The 21,208-nt window shown below is 52.9% G+C and overlaps 1 pseudogene; it reads left to right on the top strand.

Moving 5' to 3' along the window:
* Window positions 1-21,208, top strand: part of LOC141148951 (BOS complex subunit NCLN-like) — a 232,840-nt pseudogene that overhangs the window by 178,033 nt on the left and 33,599 nt on the right.

Here is a 21,208-nt window from a genome sequence, read left to right as displayed (position 1 = left end):
TGTACTGCCAGTGTGTGAGGGTTGCGTGCGGTATACGGCCAGTGTGTGAGGGCTGTGTGCGGTATACGGCCAGTGTGTGAGGGCTGTGTGCGGTATACGGCCAGTGTGTGAGGGCTGTGTGCGGTATACGGCCAGTGTGTGAGGGCTGTGTGCGGTATACGGCCAGTGTGTGAGGGCTGTGTGCGGTATACGGCCAGTGTGTGAGTGCAGTCTGATGTATACGGCCAGTGTGTGAGGGCTGTGTGCGGTATACAGCCAGTGTGTGAGGGCTGTGTGCGGTATACGGCCAGTGTCTGAGGGCTGTGTGCGGTATACAGCCAGTGTGTGAGGGCTGTGTGAGGTATACGGCCAGTATGTGAGGGCTGTGTGCAGTATACAGCCAGTGTATGAGGGCTGTGTGCGTTATACGGCCAGTGTGTGAGGGCTGTGTGCGGTATACGGCCAGTATGTGAGGGCTGTGTGCAGTATACGGTCAGTGTGTGAGGGCTGTGTGCGGTATACGGCCAGTGTGTGAGGGCTGTGTGCGGTATACGGCCAGTGTGTGAGTGCTGTGTGCGGTATACGGCCAGGGTGTGAGGGCTGTGTGCGGTATATGACCAGTCTGTTAGGCCTGTGTGCGGTATACGGCCAGTGTGTGAGGGCTGTGTGTGGTGTACGGCTATTGTGTGAGGGTTGCGTGCGGTATACGGCCAGTGTGTGAGGGCTGTGTGCGGTATACGGCCAGTGTGTGTTGGCTGTGTGCGGTATACGGCCAGTGTGTGTTGGCTGTGTGCGGTATACGGCCAGTGTGTGAGGGCTGTGTGCGGCATACGGTCAGTGTGTGAGCGCTGTGTGCGGTGTACGGCCAGTGTGTGAGGGCTGTGTGCGGTATACGGCCAGTGTGTGAGGGCTGTGTGCAGTATACGGTCAGTGTGTGAGGGCTGTGTGCAGTATACGTTCAGTGTGTGAGGGCTGTGTGCGGTATACGGCCAGAGTGTGAGGGCTGTGTGCGTTATACGGCCAGTGTGTGAGGGCTGTGTGCGGTATACGGCCAGTGTGTGAGGGCTGTGTGCAGTATACAGCCAGTGTATGAGGGCTGTGTGCGGTATACAGTCAGTGTGTGAGGGCTGTGTGCAGTATACGGCCAATGTGTGAGGGCTGTGTGCAGTATACGGCCAGTGTATGAGGGCTGTGTGTGGTATACGGTCAGTGTGTGAGGGCTGTGTGCAGTATATGGCCAATGTGTGAGGGCTGTGTGCAGTATACAGCCAGTGTGTGAGGGCTGTGTGCGGTATATGACCAGTCTGTTAGGCCTGTGTGCAGTATACGGCCAGTGTGTGAGGGTTGTGTGCTTTTTACAGCTAGTGTGTGAGGGCTGTGTGCGGTGTACGGCCAGTGTGTGAGGGTTGCGTGCGGTATACGGCCAGTGTGTGAGGGCTGTGTGCGGTATACGGCCAGTGTGTGAGGGCTGTGTGCGGTATACGGCCAGTGTGTGAGGGCTGTGTGCGGTATACGGCCAGTGTGTGAGGGCTGTGTGCGGTATACGGCCAGTGTGTGAGGGCTGTGTGCGGTATACGGCCAGTGTGTGAGTGCAGTCTGATGTATATGGCCAGTGTGTGAGGGCTGTGTGCGGTATACAGCCAGTGTGTGAGGGCTGTGTGCGGTATACGGCCAGTGTCTCAGGGCTGTGTGCGGTGTACGGCCAGTGTGTGAGGGTTGTGTGCTTTTTACAGCCAGTGTGTGAGGGCTGTGTGCGGTGTACGGCCAGTGTGTGAGGGTTGCGTGCGGTATACGGCCAGTGTGTGAGGGCTGTGTGCGGTATACGGCCAGTGTGTGAGGGCTGTGTGCGGTATATGACCAGCCTGTGTGCAGTATACGGCCAGTGTGTGAGGGTTGTGTGCTTTTTAGAGCCAGTGTGTGAGGGCTGTGTGCGGTGTACGGCCAGTGTGTGAGGGTTGCGTGCGGTATACGGCCAGTGTGTGAGGGCTGTGTGCGGTATACGGCCAGTGTGTGAGGGCTGTGTGCGGTATACGGCCAGTGTGTGAGGGCTGTGTGCGGTATACGGCCAGTGTGTGAGGGCTGTGTGCGGTATACGGCCAGTGTGTGAGGGCTGTGTGCGGTATACGGCCAGTGTGTGAGTGCAGTCTGATGTATACGGCCAGTGTGTGAGGGCTGTGTGCGGTATACAGCCAGTGTGTGAGGGCTGTGTGCGGTATACGGCCAGTGTCTGAGGGCTGTGTGCGGTGTACGGACAGTGTGTTAGGTGTTAAAACCCTCCTGTTTGTTTTTTCCATCTTGTGTTTTGCGGTCACGAGACCATCTGCCTTTATATTCCAGCTCCGCCTTTTTGGCTGTGCTGGACTTCAGTGTTTGACTGTTTCTCTAGCCAGGTGCTTCGGTGCCTTTCTCTGTCAGTTCGCTTGGTCCTTTTGGGACCTCTAGTACCTTTTTGTCTGTTCATCTTTTTGTGTTCTGCAACAACTTTCTCTGTTCAGGAGGTGTCCCATTTTTGTTCCAGTCCTTAGTTCTTTTAGGGACCCCTTCCCTTTATTCTATAGGTCTTCGTTCAGACTAGCCTAGGACTAAGGCGGGTCCGTTCACTAGGAACAGGCAGCCCGCTACATCATAGGGATTCAGCTTAGTCTTACTGTAGGGACAGCTTTCCCCTTCTTTCCTTAGTACTTGTTGCAGATCATAACATTAGGGCTGTGTGCAGTATACAGCCAGTGTGTGAGGGCTGTGTGCGGTATACAGTCAGTGTGTGAGGGCTGTGTGCGGTATACAGTCAGTGTGTGAGGGCTGTGTGCAGTATACGGCCAATGTGTGAGAGCTGTGTGCAGTATACGGCCAGTGTGTGAGGGCTGTGTGCGGTATACAGTCAGTGTGTGAGGGCTGTGTGCGGTATACATTCAGTGTGTGAGGGCTGTGTGCAGTATACGGCCAATGTGTGAGGGCTGTGTGCAGTATACGGCCAGTGTATGAGGGCTGTGTGTGGTATACGGCCAGTGTGTGAGGGCTGTGTGCGGTATACGGCCAGTGTGTGAGGGCTGTGTGCGGTGTACGGCCAGTGTGTGAGGGCTGTGTGCGGTGTACGGCCAGTGTGTGATGGCTGTCTGATGTATATGGCCAGTGTGTGAGGGCTGCGTGCAGTATACGGCCAATGTGTGAGGGCTGTGTGCGGTATACAGTCAGTGTATGAGGGCTGTGTGCAGTATACGGCCAATGTGTGAGGGCTCTGTGCAGTATACGGCCAGTGTATGAGGGCTGTGTGTCGTATACGGTCAGTGTGTGAGGGCTGTGTGCGGTATACGGCCAGTGTGTGAGGGCTGTCTGATGTATATGGCGAGTGTCTGAGGGCTGAGTGCGGTATACGGCCAGTGTCTGAGAGCTGTGTGCGGTGTACGGACAGTGTGTTAGGTGTTAGAACCCTCCTGTTTGTTTTTTCCATCTTGAGTTTCGCGGTCACGTGAACATCTGCCTTTATATTCCAGCTCCGCCTTTTTGGCTGTGCTGGACTTCAGTGTTTGACTGTTTTGCTAGCCAGGTGCTTCGGTGCCTTTCTCTGTCAGTTCGCTTGGTCCTTTTGGGACCTCTAGTACCTTTTTGTCTGTTCATCTTTTTTTGTTCTGCAACAACTTTCTCTGTTCAGGAGGTGTCCCATTTTTGTTCCAGTCCTTAGTTCTTTTAGGGACCCCTCCCGTTATTCTATAGGTCTTCGTTCAGACTAGCCTAGGACTAAGGCGGGTCCGTTCACTAGGAACAGGCAGCCCGCTACATCGTAGGGATTCAGCTTAGTCTTACTGTAGGGACAGCTTTCCCCTTCTTTCCTTAGTACTTGTTGCAGATCATAACATTAGGGCTGTGTGCGGTATACAGCCAGTGTGTGAGGGCTGTGTGCGGTATACAGTCAGTGTGTGAGGGCTGTGTGCGATATACAGTCAGTGTGTGAGGGCTGTGTGCGGTATACAGTCAGTGTGTGAGGGCTGTGTGCGGTATACAGACAGTGTGTGAGGGCTGTGTGCGGTATACAGTCAGTGTGTGAGGGCTGTGTGCGGTATACAGCCAGTGTGTGAGGGCTGTGTGCGGTATACGTTCAGTGTGTGAGGGCTGTGTGTGGTATACGGTCAGTGTGTGAGGGCTGTGTGCTGACGCACCCCTGGGCCTGTGTCGCACAGCGTTGCGCATGCAGGAGCTTACCCGGAGCCGGATCTGTTGAGGGTTGTAGTCTCGTGGCGGTGACCCGGTCCGTGCCCAGGGAGTCAGACTAAGTGGCGTCGTATTAGCGGTAGATGTTAGACGACTACGCCACCCGTTGAATGCAGCGTGATAGTATCACCCCCAACGGGAGGGGTATGGCCTCAGGGCAGCCGACGTGGATGATGGGGGTAGCAGGAATCACTCAGAGACGATGCGGTGTAGTTCAGTGTCTTTACTGGTGATAAAGATAGACCCTCCCGGAGTACTGGCTAGCGATCGGGGCCTGGTCAGTCCTTGAGCAGATGGGATCTCCCCTGGCCAGGCGGAGTTGTAGGCCTCCCAAACTGACTGTACTCTTCTGGCTACCTTGCTAGAGGCGGGTATAAGTAGCCCACGTCCCTGAGTGTACCGTGTGGTGCTCACCCGTATGGCCGGTGACTCGGGGCCTTCTAGTGGCGTCCGCTCCACGACGGCGGTGCTGGTCCCACGCGTGTGACCGTGCCTTCGGGTTTCTTGGCCAGAGGACCTGAAATCCCCTGCCGGGCGGTTTCTGCTGCTGGGTAAAGATTAGTCCCCACAGCCTCGGACTCCGGGTCCGGTGATAGCTTCTCAGTCAGGGCGAGCTCTGCAGCTGCCAGCCCCTGACTCCTTATAGCACTGCTCCCACAGAGCTCCTGATGTTCTTTTCCTATGCTGCTTCTCTTCTCTGTCTCTACTTCTTCTCTACACACTAACCCTGCCTCAGCCCTAGGTTTATATAGGGGAAGTTCTTCCCCTCCCAGGACTGGGCAGGAGGTGTGGCATGCATAGGATCCCTGACCAAGAGACCTCCCACCTGCTCTCAGACGTAATATCTCTATCACTGTGGCAACCAGACCCCTGGGGTGTCACATTCCCCCCTAGTGAAATTTAGTACTCCGGGACTAAACATATTTTTAGAAAAACATAACAAGGTATAAACAATAATAATACAATAAGGAAAACACATAAAGATGGTTACGGCGTGTCCGCAACCGGGTGCAGTTTTGAAGAAAAGCAAGGTGTCCATTTCACCAAAACAGGGAGACGTAACCAGGTAGGGGTCTGTCCTGCCCCGAGTCCTTAACAGTCTTTAGTCCATTCCTAGGTTACGCTCCAATCAATTGTACAAGGATTCCCGGTAAATCCACCAAGGACTCCTAAAAATAACTAGAAACACATAATTATTTACAAGTAACAGACAGGTGACCACAAATAATACAATTTAAACACTTCAAATCCTCCAACGTGCGGGTAACTGGCCTCTAGTGGCCCTAGTGGACCTACGGAGCTGACTGTCTGGCCCTGAACTACAGGGTGTAGGAGCTGTCAAGGGTAAACTGGGCAGCTGTCTACGGGCTCTTTGGCTCACTAGGGGTACGGCAGGCTCACTATGAGCAGAGGGTTGATCCTCCTGTTCTGCTTGTGTGGAGTCTGCTGCCTCCTGGACCGGTTGCTCTTCCAGCTCTACCTGTTGCTCCGTAGGCACTTGGGATGCTGGTTGGAGGAACGTGAGGATGGGTACCACAACTGCACCATTGACTTGAGTCCAGGACCGAGGGAAGTCTCCGAGCACAGTACTAACCATATCTTCCCTTTCCTCTACGGGTCGAGGGTCTTCCTGCTCTCCTTCTGGGTTCCGTAGCTGTTCGGGACACTTCTTCAGGTGATCCCGGGATACAATGGCTGTGGTTTCCACTCCGTCTTTACTGATGGTACAAACCTTTGGGTTGTCGTGGCTTGAGGGCAGTACGGTGTACGGGTCCTTCTCCCACTGGTCGTCCAACTTGTGGAGCCGTCTCTTCCTCTTCAAGACCTGCTCTCCGGGTACCAGGGGAACAGCGGGAGCATACTGGTTGTAAGTTTTCTCTTGTCTTACCCTAGCGAGACAGAGACTTCGCTCCACGCTCTCCTGTACTTTCCGGTACTGCTGCTGCCTCTCTGTGTCCCAGTCTGCTTCCGGTGAAGTGTCCTCGGGTGTCAGGACTCCCATCTCCAGGTCAACAGGTAGCTTACCAGGCCTTGCCCTCATTAGGTAAGCCGGGGTACAGTTGGTGGAACCTACAGGGATGTAGTTGTATAGGTCCACCAGGTCAGGCAGCTTCTCAGGCCACAGACTGCGTTCTTCCAGGGGCAACGTTTTCAGAAGATCCATTACCACCTGGTTCATTTTCTCACAAAGTCCATTAGTTTGCGGATGATAGGGTGTCGTCCTTATCTTCCGGCAGCCATACAGATTGCAGAATTCCTGGAAGACCTCCGCTTCAAAGGCAGGTCCCTGGTCCGTCAGCACTTGGTCCGGGTACCCGTGTGGACGGCAGAAGTGCTGCTGGAAGGCTCTAGCTGCTGTTTGAGCTGTTAAGTCCTTAACGGGGACGACAACCAAGAACCGGGAGTAATGATCCACAATGGTTAATGCGTAGACGTAGCCACTTCTGCTTGGGGTCAGTTTTACATGATCCAAGGCTACCAGTTCCAACGGCTGCTTGGTGACGATGGACTGAAGGGGGGTCTTCTGGCTGGCACGGTCCTTCCTTCTTAGGTTGCACGGGCCACAGTCTCTGCACCACCTCTCGATGGTTCCCCTCATGCCTACCCAGTGGAACCGCCCGCGCAGCAGGAACTCCAGCTTCTTCCATCCGAAGTGTCCAGCCCCGTCGTGGTATGCCTCCATCACCATGGCTGCGTCTCTTCGTGGCACCACTACTTGCCAGATTAGTTCATGCGTCCGGGAGTTAACCATTCTGCGGCACAACTTCCCCTTGTAAAGGAACAGTCGACTCTTCTCAGCCCACAGTTGTTTGGCTTCCTCCGGAGCGTCCGGGTCAAGGCGAGCCTCTGGCCGAGTCAGCATCTCCTTCACCAGTCGGACGGCAGGGTCACTGTCTTGCGTTTCCTCCCAGTTGTAGTGAGGCAAGGGGTTAAACGTAGCGGCTTGCTTACTCCTTACCCGATGGGAATACTGGTTAGTCCCATGACGGTGGAACGCGGGGAGTTCGACTTCTTCCAGTCCCTCTGGATCTTCTCCTACGTCCGGTAGGTTTGGCATCCTGGACAGGGCGTCCGCGTTGGTATTGGAGCGTCCTGCCCGGTATTTGATTGTGAACTCGTAGTTGGACAGACGGGCCATCCATCTCTGCTCTAGGGCACCGAGTCTTGCCGTGTCCAGGTGTGTCAACGGGTTGTTATCCGTGTACACGGTGAACCGGGAAGAAGCGAGGTAGTGCTTAAAGCGTTCGGTGACTGCCCACACCACTGCCAGGAACTCTAGCTTAAATGAGCTGTAATTCTCAGGGTTTCTTTCGGTGGGTCGCAGTTTTCGGCTGGCGTAAGCAATTACCCGTTCCTTCCCCTGCTGGATCTGGGACAGTACGGCTCCTAGCCCGATGTTACTGGCGTCGGTGTAGAGGATAAAGGGCTGGCTATAATCAGGGTACGCCAGGATTTCATCCCCCGTGAGGGCCATCTTCAGCTGGCGGAAGGACTCTTCTTCTAACTTCTCCCATTTGAAGGGCGGCTTCTGGTTCTTGGCCTTCCGGGACTGGCCTATCAGGAGGTCCTGCATAGGAGCTGCCTTTTTGGTGAAACCGGGGATGAATCTGCGGTAATAGCCTACCAACCCGAGGAACTGCCGCACTTCCTTTACACTAGAGGGACTTGGCCATTCCTTAATTGCGGTGATCTTATCAGGGTCGGGAGCCACTCCGTCAGCGCTCACCACGTGTCCCAGGTACTGCACCTTTGGTTTTAGGAGGTGACACTTGGAGGGTTTTACCTTTAGGCCGTAGTTTGCCAGAGCTTCGAACACTTCCGCCAGGTGTTTCAGGTGGTCCTCATAAGTCTTGGAATATACGATGACATCGTCCAGGTACAACAGGACCGTCTCGAAGTTTCTGTGGCCCAGACAGCACTCCATTAATCGTTGAAAGGTTCCTGGTGCGTTACAGAGTCTGAACGGCATGCAGGTAAACTCGCTAAGTCCCATCGGGGTGGTGAATGCGGTCTTCTCCCGGTCCGCCTCTGCTACAGGAACCTGCCAGTACCCGCTAGTGAGATCCAAGGTAGAGAAGAAGTTAGCAGATCTTAAAGCAGCCAAAGACTCCTCTATCCTTGGTAAGGGGTACGCATCCTTGTGTGTGATACGGTTGATTTTCCGGTAATCTACACACATCCTCATGGTGTTGTCTTTCTTTTTGACTAAGACTAGTGGAGCTGCCCAGGGGCTACAGCTATCCCTGATCACCCCAGCCTCCTTCATGTCCCTAAGCATCCCCTTGGCGTGTTGGTAGTGTGCAGGGGGTACGGGTCGATACCTCTCTTTTATGGGAAGATGGTCTCCCGTGGGGATGTGGTGTTCTACCCCCTTGACTCGCCCGAAGTCTAACGGGTGTTTACTAAACACTCTCTCGTACTCTTGAACCACCCGATAGACTCCCTGTCTCTGGTGTGAGGGAGTGGAGTCAGTACCCAAATGTAGTTGCTGACACCAGTCCTCCATTGTTTCCTTAGAGCCGTTACCTTCCTCCGGGGAAGATGGAGGCAAGGGTTCTACGGACTGTATGGAATTTTGATTGATGGTATACAATTTGGCTAGCGTGGCATACCGGGGCAGGTACACTTCCCTCTTCCCGATATTTATTATGCGAACGGGCACCCTCCCATGGCGTACATTGACCACCCCCCGTGCTGTCAAAATGGTGGGCCTACTGTCTGAGTAAACTGGTTCTACCATTGCCTGGTAATCTCTACCTCTCAGACCAATAGCTGCCCGGCACCAAATCATCATTTCACTTTTTGGGGGCATGGCAATAGGAGAAGGGTCACACATTCTTACGCTACCAATCTCACCACCGGAGAGTTCTATCTGTTGCCGTCGCATCAGTGCCCGGATCTCTCTCTGGAGCACTCGCTGCTGGCCGGAGCTGGCGTTCTTGGCAACCTGCTGTAAAAGGAAAATCACCTCTGCAAGACAATTTTCAATTACATTAGTTCCTAGAGTTATCTTTGGGTGACTCTCGTGCTTGTCAATGTCTACAATGATCAGTCCCTGTGCCGCCAGTTCAACTCTACCGATTTTAATGGTCACCTCTTTAAATCCAATCTGTGGCACGGGCTGACCATTGCTGGCGATGATACTCAAATCGTCGTCAGGGTAGCGGGTGATATCCGAGTCATTCCAGTACTGCTTGAAGAGCACGTACGGGATAGTGGTAACCTGTGACCCGGTGTCCAGTAGGGCACTCATAGGGATGCCATCCAGTACCACAGGCAAGACTGGACGTCCTCCCACATATTTGTCGCGCCAGTTCGATGGGCCTGATGATCTTTTTCCTGGGGTTTGGCCCTCTACCCCAGGTTGTGCCAGTTTAAAGGACAGTACCTTGCCATATGTCCGGGTTGATTGCAGCGGCGGCAGATGGGTTGTCCGTCCTCGTTGTATCGGTCGCTGGGTCTTCCTCTGGCCGGTGGGGTCCTCCTTGGTCGACGCCACGGGATGTCCTCCGGTCCGGATGCCAGCTGGATCTTCCCTGGAGTGGAAACCTGTAAAGACTGCACAGTTCGGGTTAGCGCGGCAACGCTTTTAGCTAGCTCTTGGACCTGATGGTGCAGGTCTGGAGCCGGGTCATTGTTCAAAGCCTGCGCATCAGCTCCCACAGGCCCTGCCGACAAGGGCGCCGCCTCCTGGTGGTAAGTGGTAGTGGGGCGTCTGTGGGTCACAACTCCACCTGGTGCCGGTTCTCGGAGCACCCGGATGGCTCTGTCCTTGAACTGTGCAAATCCCAGATGAGGGTCCTGTAAGGCCATTGCCCGCAACTGGGTTCGGTGGGCATTGCAATATAAACCCTCTATAAATTGTTCAGTCAACAGCCTGTTCTCGTCTCCCACGCCGTCAGGGTCGGTCTGCTTAATGGCTCTCAGGGCCTCTTGTAGGTTCAGGGCATAGTCCCTTATACTCTCGTGTGCTCGCTGCTTGCACCCGTAGAATCTAAGCTTGATCTCGGCTGAGGTGCGGGTATCAAAGGTGTCCCTCAGCCGGGTTAGTATCCCTGCAACAGTCCTCCCCCCAGGTGGCCAGGACTTTACCTCCCTTTGGGCTGCCCCGGTTAATTGGGCCACCAGGATGCTCACTTTTTGCTCTTCTGTGAGGGGATACACCTGGAAGAGGCTATCCAGCTTTTCTCTAAAGTCATGCAGGGTATGTGACTCCCCTGAGTACTGGGGTAGCCAGGCCGCTCCCGGGATATAGGGCATGGTGAAAGGCATGACTGCAGCAGCGGTGGCGCTGGCGGGGGTTGAGGCAGTGAAGCTCTCCTCCGTATCCGACATCTTCCTCCCCCCTAGTGGACCGTGGCCTACCTTGCGATGATCCTCTTCCGTAGGCCGCGGCTCCGCAGTGGATCGTCAGGGTTGAGGACCTTCCGTCGCGCTCCTGTGACGTCGGCGTCTGCTGGGCTCCTTCCAGGACCTTACGCAACGTCCGGACGTGAGGCGGGGCTTCAGTTCTCGCGCGCTTTCGGAGTCCACGCCCCTCTTCTTCCCCCGCGGCGTCTTCAAGATGGCGTCCAACGGCGGGAAAACTCCACGGATGGCGGGAAGAAGGCAGAAGATGGCGCCGGATGGCGGGAAACCTCCACGGATGGCGGGAATCTTCACCACTGGTAAGTTTGAACAGTCTTTTTCAGGCACGCAGTACCCGGTGGTTGCGGGCACGAAATCCTGCCGACTACGCCAAAAGTTGACGCACCCCTGGGCCTGTGTCGCACAGCATTGCGCATGCAGGAGCTTACCCGGAGCCGGATCTGTTGAGGGTTGTAGTCTCGTGGCGGTGACCCGGTCCGTGCCCAGGGAGTCAGACTAAGTGGCGTCGTATTAGCGGTAGATGTTGGACGACTACGCCACCCGTTGAATGCAGCGTGATAGTATCACCCCCAACGGGAGGGGTATGGCCTCAGGGCAGCCGACGTGGATGATGGGGGTAGCAGGAATCACTCAGAGACGATGCGGTGTAGTTCAGGGTCTTTACTGGTGATAAAGATAGACCCTCCCGGAGTACTGGCTAGCGATCGGGGCCTGGTCAGTCCTTGAGCAGATGGGATCTCCCCTGGCCAGGCGGAGTTGTAGGCCTCCCAAACTGACTGTACTCTTCTGGCTACCTTGCTAGAGGCGGGTACAAGTAGCCCACGTCCCTGACTGTACCGTGTGGTGCTCACCCGTATGGCCGGTGACTCGGGGCCTTCTAGTGGCGTCCGCTCCACGACGGCGGTGCTGGTCCCACGCATGTGACCGTGCCTTCGGGTTTCTTGGCCAGAGGACCTGAAATCCCCTGCCGGGCGGTTTCTGCTGCTGGGTAAAGATTAGTCCCCACAGCCTCGGACTCCGGGTCCGGTGATAGCTTCTCATTCAGGGCGAGCTCTGCAGCTGCCAGCCCCTGACTCCTTATAGCACTGCTCCCACAGAGCTCCTGATGTTCTTTTCCTATGCTGCTTCTCTTCTCTGTCTCTACTTCTTCTCTACACACTAACCCTGCCTCAGCCCTAGGTTTACATAGGGGAAGTTCTTCCCCTCCCAGGACTGGGCAGGAGGTGTGGCATGCATAGGATCCCTGACCAAGAGACCTCCCACCTGCTCTCAGACGTAATATCTCTATCACTGTGGCAACCAGACCCCTGGGGTGTCACATGTGCGGTATACAGTCAGTGTGTGAGGGCTGTGTGCGGTATACAGTCAGTGTGTGAGGGCTGTGTGCAGTATACGGCCAATGTGTGAGGGCTGTGTGCAGTATACGGCCAGAGTGTGAGGGCTGTGTGCGGTATACAGTCAGTGTGTGAGGGCTGTGTGTGGTATACAGTCAGTGTGTGAGGGCTGTGTGCAGTATACTTCCAATGTGTGAGGGCTGTGTGCAGTATACGGCCAGTGTATGAGGGCTGTGTGTGGTATACGGTCAGTGTGTGAGGGCTGTGTGCAGTATACGGCCAGTGTATGAGGGCTGTGTGTGGTATACGGTCAGTGTGTGAGGGCTGTGTGCAGTATACAGTCAGTGTGTGAGGGCTGTGTGCGGTATACAGTCAGTGTGTGAGGGCTGTGTGCGGTATACGGCCAGTGTGTGAGGGCTGTGTGCAGTATACGGCCAGTGTATGAGGGCTGTGTGTGGTATACGGTCAGTGTGTGAGGGCTGTGTGCAGTATACGGCCAGTGTGTGAGGGCTGTGTGCAGTATATGGCCAATGTGTGAGGGCTGTGTGCAGTATATGGCCAGTGTATGAGGGCTGTGTGTGGTATACGGTCAGTGTGTGAGGGCTGTGTGCGGTATACGGCCAGTGTGTGAGTGCAGTCTGATGCATATGGCCAGTGTGTGAGGGCTGTGTGCGGTGTACGGCCAGTGTGTGAGGGCTGTGTGCGGTGTACGGCCAGTGTGTGAGGGCTGTCTGATGTATATGGCCAGCGTGTGAGGGCTGTGTGCGGTGTACGGCCAGTGTGTGAGGGCTGTGTGCAGTATACAGCCAGTGTGTGAGGGCTGTGTGCGGTATACAGTCAGTGTGTGAGGGCTGTGTGCAGTATACAGCCAGTGTGTGAGGGCTGTGTGCAGTATACGGCCAGTGTGTGAGGGCTGTGTGCAGTATACGGCCAGTGTGTGAGTGCAGTCTGATGTATATGGCCAGTGTGTGAGGGCTGTGTGCGGTGTACGGCCATAGAATCATAGAATCATAGAATGGTAGAGTTGGAAGGGACCTCCTGGGTCATCTGGTCCAACCCCCTGCTCAAAGCCAGTGTGTGAGGGCTGTATGGGGTATATGACCAGTCTGTTAGGCCTGTGTGCGGTGTACAGCCAGTGTGTGACGGCTGTGTGCTTTTTACAGTCAGTGTGTGAGGGCTGTCTGATGTATATGGCGAGTGTCTGAGGGCTGTGTGCGGTGTACGGACAGTGTGTGAGGGCTGTGTGCGGTGTACGGACAGTGTGTTAGGTGTTAGAACCCTCCTGTTTGTTTTTTCCATCTTGAGTTTCGCGGTCACGTGAACATCTGCCTTTATATTCCAGCTCCGCCTTTTTGGCTGTGCTGGACTTCAGTGTTTGACTGTTTTGCTAGCCAGGTGCTTCGGTGCCTTTCTCTGTCAGTTCGCTTGGTCCTTTTGGGACCTCTAGTACCTTTTTGTCTGTTCATCTTTTTGTGTTCAGCAACAACTTTCTCTGTTCAGGAGGTGTCCCATTTTTGTTCCAGTCCTTAGTTCTTTTAGGGACCCCTTCCCTTTATTCTATAGGTCTTCGTTCAGACTAGCCTAGGACTAAGGCGGGTCCGTTCACTAGGGACAGGCAGCCCGCTTCATCGTAAGGATTCAGCTTAGTCTTACTGTAGGGACAGCTTTCCCCTTCTTTCCTTAGTACTTGTTGCAGATCATAACATTAGGGCTGTGAGCAGTATACGGCCAGTGTGTGAGGGTTGTGTGCAGTATACAGCCAGTGTGTGAGGGCTGTGTGCGGTGTACGGCCAGTGTGTGAGGGCCGTGTGCGGTATACGGCCACTGTGTGAGGGCCGTGTGCGGTATACGGCCACTGTGTGAGGGCCGTGTGCGGTATACGGCCAGTGTGTGAGGGCCGTGTGCGGTATACGGCCAGTGTGTGAGGGCCGTGTGCGGTATACGGCAGTGGGGGAGGGCCGTGTGCGGTATACGGCCACTGTGTGAGGGCCGTGTGTGGTATACGGCCCCTGTGTGAGGGCCATGTGTGGTATACGGCCAGTGTGTGAGGGCCGTGTGCGGTATACGGCCAGTGTGTGAGGGCCGTGTGCGGTATACGGTCAGTGTGTGAGGGCCGTGTGCGGTATACGGCCAGTGTGTGAGGGCCGTGTGCGGTATACGGCCAGTGTGTGAGGGCCGTGTGCGGTATACGGCCAGTGTGTGAGGGCCGTGTGCGGTATACCGCCAGTGTGTGAGGGCCGTGTGCGGTATACGGCCAGTGTTTGAGGGCCGTGTGCTGTATACGGCCAGTGTGTGAGGGCCGTGTGCTGTATACGGCCAGTGTGTGAGAGTCGTGTGCGGTATACGGCAAGTGTGCGAGAGCCGTGTGCGGTATACGGCCAGTGTGTGAGAGTCGTGTGCGGTATACGGCCAGTGTGTGAGAGCCGTGTGCGGTATACGGCCAGTGTGTGAGAGCCGTGTGCTGTATACGACCAGTGTGTGAGGGCTGTGTGCTGTATACGGCCAGTGTGTGAGAGTCGTGTGCGGTATACGGCCAGTGTGTGAGAGCCGTGTGCGGTATACGGCCAGTGTGTGAGAGTCGTGTGCGGTATACGGCCAGTGTGTGAGAGCCGTGTGCGGTATACGGCCAGTGTGTGAGAGCCGTGTGCGATATACGGCCAGTGTGTGAGGGCTGTGTGCGGTATACGGCCAGTGTGTGAGAGCCGTGTGCGGTATACGGCCAGTGTGTGAGAGCCGTGTGCGGTATACGGCCAGTGTGTGAGAGCCGTGTGCGGTATACGGCCAGTGTGTGAGAGCCGTGTGCGGTATACGGCCAGTGTGTGAGAGCCGTGTGCTGTATACGACCAGTGTGTGAGGGCTGTGTGCTGTATACGGCCAGTGTGTGAGAGTCGTGTGCGGTATACGGCCAGTGTGTGAGAGCCGTGTGCTGTATACGACCAGTGTGTGAGAGCCGTGTGCTGTATACGACCAGTGTGTGAGAGCCGTGTGCTGTATACGACCAGTGTGTGAGAGCCGTGTGCTGTATACGACCAGTGTGTGAGGGCTGTGTGCTGTATACGGCCAGTGTGTGAGAGTCGTGTGCTGTATACGGCCAGTGTGTGAGGGCCGTGTGCTGTATACGGCCAGTGTGTGAGAGTCGTGTGCGGTATACGGCAAGTGTGCGAGAGCCGTGTGCGGTATACGGCCAGTGTGTGAGAGTCGTGTGCGGTATACGGCCAGTGTGTGAGAGCCGTGTGCGGTATACGGCCAGTGTGTGAGAGCCGTGTGCTGTATACGACCAGTGTGTGAGGGCTGTGTGCTGTATACGGCCAGTGTGTGAGAGTCGTGTGCGGTATACGGCCAGTGTGTGAGAGCCGTGTGCGGTATACGGCCAGTGTGTGAGAGTCGTGTGCGGTATACGGCCAGTGTGTGAGAGCCGTGTGCGGTATACGGCCAGTGTGTGAGAGCCGTGTGCTGTATACGACCAGTGTGTGAGAGCCGTGTGCTGTATACGACCAGTGTGTGAGAGCTGTGTGCTGTATACGGCCAGTGTGTGAGAGTCGTGTGCGGTATACGGCCAGTGTGTGAGAGTCGTGTGCGGTATACGGCCAGTGTGTGAGAGTCGTGTGCGGTATACGGACAGTGTGTGAGGGCTGTGTGCTGTATACGGACAGTGTGTCAGTGGTATGTTTGCAGTGTGCGAGGGTGTCCGGACGTTAGCAGTTGTGGGACAGCATAGTACACGATCTGGGTAGTGGCCGCTTCCACTCCTTTTGTAAGGAATATCCAAGACTGCAGCACTCGGCCGTGGTCACTACACTGTTGATGAAGCTGTGCTGTTCCAGCTGATCGATGGGTGCTGGGGGGGGGGGTCGGACCCCTGCGATCTTGATGATGTATCCTTAGGATCAATGTAAAGTATTGGAGCAGCACTTTAATGACTTAGGTGCATCGTACTCCAGACGGCCATACATAATGTACAAAGTGCCAGTTTCCATGAATAGGGGCCGATGTGTGAAGAAAGCTTCAATTTTCCTAGGGGACGAAAACACGCAAGTGTCTTGGGCATATTGTGGAAAAAAACATTGGAGTAGGGGGCATCAAAGGCAATTTTGCCCATGGTGCCATTTAGCCTAAGGCCCCGATTCTGCACAATCTGAACGCGACGTCGCTGTTTTTACTGCAAATTGTATTTGTAAAAGATTAAAAGCACGTCAGTCTTGTCCCGGCTGTGGCTGGACGGCAGGATTGGGTTGCCGTATGGCAGTGTCACGTCATCACTCTGGTGCCGTCCTCTCCGCAGGGTGCAGGTCAGCGCAGAGAGTCGCACCCCGGACGCCGAGCTCCTCGCCCGTCGTTGTGTCATCATGAGAATCGCTGACTTCTCCGTGGAGAAATGGAACCGAATCTTGTCACAGTCCGCGGCTGCCGTCCTCATCTTGGTGCCAGCAAACCTGCCTGCCAAGCTGACGGGAGCAGAGCAGGTAGGCGCGGCACCAGGGTCCACTGGGCTACGGGGCACTTCAGGGGCAGACATATCATTGGTGCAACCTGTGCAGCCGCACAAGGGCCCAAGGGCTAAGGTGGCCACCACCACTTCCAAAGCAGGTGGTACTGTGCATTATGGTGACCTGTGACTGCACAGGGCCCATATATTATTCTGGCACAGGGGCCTTTCCTGTCTATGTCCACCAGTGGGGCACCTATGGTATTCCGTATATCTGTGAAGGGTGTTGAAGGCCCTGGATGAAAATTCACCCGGTACCATATTGCCTGCAGATCATTCCACCAGGGCACGGATGGAAGTTCATCTTATGGGACTACCAGGGGCGTAGTTATAGGGGATTGCTGTCACACCCAGACACAGGTGCCCTAATGTCCCCATGCCCAATAGCAGGACACTGTATATTTAATAGCTGGGGTCCTAAAGACCTTCTCATGCAGCCGAGTCTCCTACTTTGCGCTGACAACTACAAATTGAGAACTTTTTCCTTCTGGAGAAGATTCTGATTTTGCTTCAGATCCCGACCAGTGGGACAACTTGAGAGGAAGACCCTTATCCATCTTGTGTCATCCGCAGCTTTTCATGGAGCGAGAGGTGGCGATTCTAAGGAATGAGACGCTCATGTTGGTCTACTTCACCCTGGAGGATCCAGAGTTTCTGGAAATGTACGAGGAGAGCAGAGCGGCCTCCCTGTCCCTCACTTCATCATCAGCCTTGGAAGGTGAGACTGTGAGGACCTCCAGGAGCAGATCAAGGTTTGGAAAAACATGGCATGGGTCTCCCATAACACTACCGCCATATAGTGCCCACATGTGGACCACTGATCTCCTGAGTTGCAGCCTCATTGTTTCTTAAGTTCTTAATCTACCTTAACATAAATACATTGTATCCTCTTCTTAAAGAGCCAGTGACTCAAGAGTGAAGCTGATAAAAGTGCAGTCTTGTGATGTCATCTGCTACTTAGACCAAGAAGTTTACATCATAACACTTAGTAATATGTGCAAAACTTATAAAACCTACTCTACACAATGTAGTGTGATACAGGAACATTGGAAAATGAGTTTACGGGTTCCTCCTTCTCAGCAGGTCCAAGTATAAGTAATAAGTCCCCACAGAAAATGACCTGTTAATGTTGATCTGTTGTGGATCTCATGGGAGTGTTGTAGAGACCTTAGTTATCATGTCAGCTCCTGGCCCACGCGGTGGTCTTTTAATCACTGATTAACCAGCCTGACCAGACCTGTGGGATTCAGGATACTTCTCATTGCCAAGTACTAAGTAGAGGAAAGTTGCAATATAATGCACGAGACTAATTGTTTGTAAGCATTTGGAAGAAAAACCGCAGGGAGAAGAGGAAGGTGAAGCTGCAGAAAAGAGTGAGGAACATGGAGTCAGGACATGGACGGGGTCCAAAAGGTGAATGGTGTGGAGGTCTGCATAGATCTAGAAGATGGATATATTAGGGGTGGATTGCGGTACTATTAATGACTTGGGGGTGGGGTCCCTGGGTTGGATTTTGCGCTGGGGCCAGTGATCCTCGGGCAGCATCACATTTGATGTGTGACACACAACATAGACTTTTACTTCAATGTCTCCTCCCGGTTTATGTCCCCAGTGATGATCGGCAGGGTGATGGGAAGCGGTTTTCAGATGACGACCGGTGAGGTACAAAGTAAACCTATGAAAGACCCCGTCATGGTGACCCTGGAGGTAAGAAGCTGGCACGATGGTGATCTGCAGATGATGCCCGTGTCTAAACTCATCTACAAAAGGTTCTCTCACGTTCTCTACTCATCGTCGTCTTCTCTGTTCTTATTAGTGACATTTTTCATCTGTGACATTTTGATCATTTTTTCTCATTTGTGACGCTCTGGAGATATCACATTTTATACATTTTCTCATCATTATGACTTTCTCAATATGACAACAGTTATAGGACAAATGTGACCCGGGGTCAGCGCCCCCCCGTCCCTTCGAGGCCTCACAAGTTGCCGCTGCAAAGTGGCTGATTCCTGACGGTTCTCATCCATCTGCTGTGCAGATTTTAGTTCGGAAATTGACAGTAAATATTAGGTAGATTATCTGTCAGCCGGTCACACGCAGAACATATAGAAGGGAGACTGAAAATAGGAGAAAAGCCAGAAAATAACGACTTTCCTTCATAAAGGGACAATTATCGGGAGAAGCCGCAGAGACAATTGTTGTGGTTGCACATTATGACGCGTTTGGTGCTGCTCCAGTAAGTTGAAGAAAATCTTATATTTATCTATTATCTCTCTCTCTATCTCTCTATCTATCTATCTATCGTGGCTTCAAAAGTATTCAGCCCCCTTGGCATTTTTTGTGTTCTGCTACTTCACAACCTGGAACTTCACTGTTTTTTTGAGGGTTTGTATCAGTTCATGTAAAGAACATGCCGATAACTGTGAATATTTGTTTTTCTTTTTACTGTGAAGCAAATAACAAATAGGACAAAATAACTGAAAACTTCAGCGTGCATTAATATTCAGCCCCAAAAGTCAGTACTTTGTGGAGCCTCCTTTTGTGGCAATTACAGCTGCAAGTCACTTTGGATAAGTCTCTATGAGCTTTCCACATCTGGCCACTGGGATTTTTGCCCAGTCCTCAAGGCAAAACTGCTCCTGATCCTTCAGGTTAGATGGTTTCCTCTGGTGAACAGCAATCTACAAGTCTGACCAGAGATTCTCCATTGGATTAAGATCTGGACTGTGACTCGGGCACTCCAAAACATTTACACGTTTCCCCCTAAACCACTTGAGTCTTGCTTTAGCAGTATGCTTTGGGTCATTATCTTGATGGAAGGTGAACTTCCGTCCCAGTCTCAAATCACTGACAGACTGAAACAGGTTTTGCTCAAGAATATCCCTGTATTTCACACCATCCTTCTTCCCCTCGACTTGAACCATTTTCCCTCTCCCTGCTGCCAAAAAACATACCTAGAGCAGGATGTTGCCGCCACCATGTTTCACTCTGGGGATGGTGTTCTTGAGAGATGAGCTGTGTTTGGTTTCGCGCCAGACATAGCGCTTACCTTGGTGGCCAAAAAGTTAAATATTGGTCTTATCTGACCACAGCACCTTCCTCCATACATTTGGGGAGTCTCCCACATTTATTTTGGCAAACTTAAAACAAGCCTTACAATGTTTGTGTGCAAGTAAAGGCTTTTTTTGCCTACTCTTCCATAAAGGCCACCTCTATGGAGTGTGTGACTTATTGTGGTCGTATGGAGAGATACTCCAGTCTCTGCTCGGGAATGCTAAGGCTCTTTCAAAGTTACCTTTGGTCTCTGTGCTGCCTCTCTGATTAATGCTCTCCTTGCCCATACTGAGTTTTGGTGGGTGCCCTCTCTTGGCAGCTTTGTTGTGGTACCATGTTCTTTCCATTTGATGATAATGGATTTGATGATGCTCTGAGAGATCATCAGAGATTGGGATATTTTTTTTATAACCCAACCCTCACTTGTACTTCTCAACAACTTTGTCCCTAACTTGTTTGGAGATCTCCTTGGTCTTCATGGTGTTGTTTGGAGATCTCCTTGGTCTTCATGGTGTTGTTTGGAGATCTCCTTGGTCTTCATGGTGTTGTTTGGAGATCTCCTTGGTCTTCATGGTGTTGTTTGGAGATCTCCTTGGTCTTCATAGTGTTGTTTGGAGATCTCCTTGGTCTTCATGGTGTTGTTTGGAGATCTCCTTGGTCTTCATGGTGTTGTTTGGAGATCTCCTTGGTCTTCATGGTGTTGTTTGGAGATCTCCTTGGTCTTCATAGTGTTGTTTGGAGATCTCCTTGGTCTTCATGGTGTTGTTTGGAGATCTCCTTGGTCTTCGTGGTGTTGTTTGGTTTGTGGTGCCTCTTGCTTAATGGTGTTGCAGCCTCTGTGGCCTTTCAGAAAAGGTAAAGTGTATATAGTGACAGACATGTGACACTTAGATTGCACACAGGTGGACGTCCTGTCACTAAGCATGGGACTTATGAAGAGAATTGCTTGCAAAAGAAATATTTAGAAGCTTCTTTCAAAAGGGTGAATACATATGCACATGCCAATTTTTAGTTATTTGATCCCAAAAATTTAATTTATTCCTATATTTTTCTCACTTCACAAACGTAGACTATTTAGTGCTGATGCATCACACACAAATCAGATTACAACAATATTTACACACAGGTTGTAATGTAAGAAAATAGGTAAAAAGCCAAGGGACTTTTGCAAGCCACTGTATCTATCCTGTGTTTTTCCCAGTTTCTGGCGTTTGGTGCGGGTTTTGGTTCTTCTGGAGATGATTCGTCTTTTTCACTCTCTGGAGTTGGGGCAGGTGAGAACTTTTATCAGAACTTTCTGCATCTTTCAGATTCCAAGGTTACATTCCTGCTGCAGAATGTTATCCAACGGGTAAAAGAAGCAAAAAAAAAGTGTCTGCCTTACCCCACGCAGAAGAAAATATTGCATTTCTATCCTTTTTCTACCAAATTTATAGAGCAAAACAGCACAAAGTAAGCAAATGAACAAGTAGATAAATGCCCCGTATATGTCGTGTTCCCCCAGGTATAACATCCTGTTCTCACTGACTGGAGGGGGAATATTCAACTACCAGGGCAACAAGCGCTGGATCGAGGAACATCTGGACCATTCTGGTATGAAGCCGCATAGAGCGGATATCAACTGATATAGAACTGGAATTCTGAGATCATTGTGACTCGCCCCCTGGGCCGTGGGGCACTCGGATCCGGGCAATAGGGGAACGATGGGAGTAGTAGTGGCAACCCGGTTCCGTGGCTCAGGGTGGTCAGGCCAGTGGTAGTCCGTTATGCGCTATTGATT

This window comes from Phyllobates terribilis, unplaced genomic scaffold (genome assembly GCF_046119375.1).
Source record: "Phyllobates terribilis strain yellow unplaced genomic scaffold, ASM4611937v1 Scaffold_1__5_contigs__length_1240528914, whole genome shotgun sequence".
Lineage (NCBI taxonomy): Eukaryota > Metazoa > Chordata > Amphibia > Anura > Dendrobatidae > Phyllobates > Phyllobates terribilis.
The sequence above is the reverse complement of the archived record's forward strand: the minus strand, read 5'-3'. Positions and strand labels throughout refer to the sequence as shown.